At 48.3% G+C, this 1267-nt stretch overlaps 1 non-coding gene across 1 annotated transcript; it reads left to right on the plus strand.

Moving 5' to 3' along the window:
* The first annotated feature begins 1166 nt into the window (after positions 1-1166).
* LOC148017479 (U6 spliceosomal RNA) lies at positions 1167-1267 on the plus strand. The gene has a single exon (XR_015687992.1). It is a non-coding gene; the product is annotated as a U6 spliceosomal RNA (small nuclear RNA).

A 1267-nucleotide genomic window follows, 5' to 3' on the forward strand; every position in this document is an offset into this window, starting at 1 on the left:
TCTTAAGCCACAGGAAAGGGGGCTTAGGAGGCCCAATCCTTGGAAGTTTCCAAGGAGCTTCAAATTCCTGGAAAGGCACGTGGGGGGGGGGGGGGGGGGACGGGGGCATGACTCCCCTAGGCGGTGACACGATGGCCAGGGGGCAACATGGCCTACGGCTTTAGGCGGCGGCACACAGAGCCCCTCCTCACCCTCTAGGTAGTCTGGCGACGACTCCCTTCAGCTGCACGACAGCCAACGCTTGTCTCCTCCCTCAATCTTTACAGCAGGCGGCAGCATCTTCTACCGTTCTATGGTGGCCAAATTCTGCACTACGGCAGTACAGCGGCCTCACCTCTCTCACTCCTGCGCAAAGCCTTTCATCCTCCTCTTTGCTTGCAACCCCCCTAATTTATATAGGTAAGGGGAGGGGGATCCTCCCTCCCCTGCGTGGCAGCGGCCATGGTGACTTATCACCTGCGAGCTCCACTGAGGAGCTTTCACATACCTTCTATTTCCCCTCCCCCTCCAGCACGACAGTCGTCTGGGGGAGGGATAAGGGAAAATTAAAAAGATTTTTGCCATTATCTAATTCAAACAAAATGGTATCCCTATGATTATCCTTATGACCATATAAGAGGGTTCACGCGTGCTAAATCAGAATGTTACATTCTCTCCCCCTTGGAGGAATCGAGATGTCCTCATCTCGAGATAAACTAGGGATATTGATGGTTGAGAGTGCCTTCATCTATCCAAGTGGCATCCTCTTTGGGATAGTCTTTCCACTAGACGATGAATTCTCTCAAGGTTCAGGATCTCAGTTGTCTCTCCCTAATATCTAAGATCCAGTGAGGCCTTAGTTCAAGGACTCCTTGACTAGGCATTACAACTTATTGGTCATCAAGTACATGGTTAGGATTAAGTACATACTTCTTTAATAGAATGATATGGAATACATTATGAACTTTAAGGTACTCAGGGAGTTGCAATCTATAAGCATTAGGTCCTAGGCACTTGAGGATCTTGTACGGTCCACAATACCTTGGACTTAGCTTCTTGAAATCTCCTAAGGAAAAGAAACTCTTCTTTGGGTGTACGCAAATGAAGACCATATCTCCTTCCTCGAAGATTCTATCTTGATGCTTTGAATCCGCGTATGCCTTCTGTCTATCGTTGGTAGCTTGGATGTCCTGTCTTGGAGACATCTGATAAAACTGGAACGATATAGAGAAGATTAGCATGGCCCCTGCACAAGGATGACACGCACAAATCGAGAAAAAGGGCTTAT

This window comes from Lygodium microphyllum, chromosome 22, assembly GCF_053477565.2.
Source record: "Lygodium microphyllum isolate KBCC chromosome 22, Lygodium_microphyllum_v1.1.10, whole genome shotgun sequence".
Classification (NCBI taxonomy): Eukaryota; Viridiplantae; Streptophyta; class Polypodiopsida; order Schizaeales; family Lygodiaceae; genus Lygodium; species Lygodium microphyllum.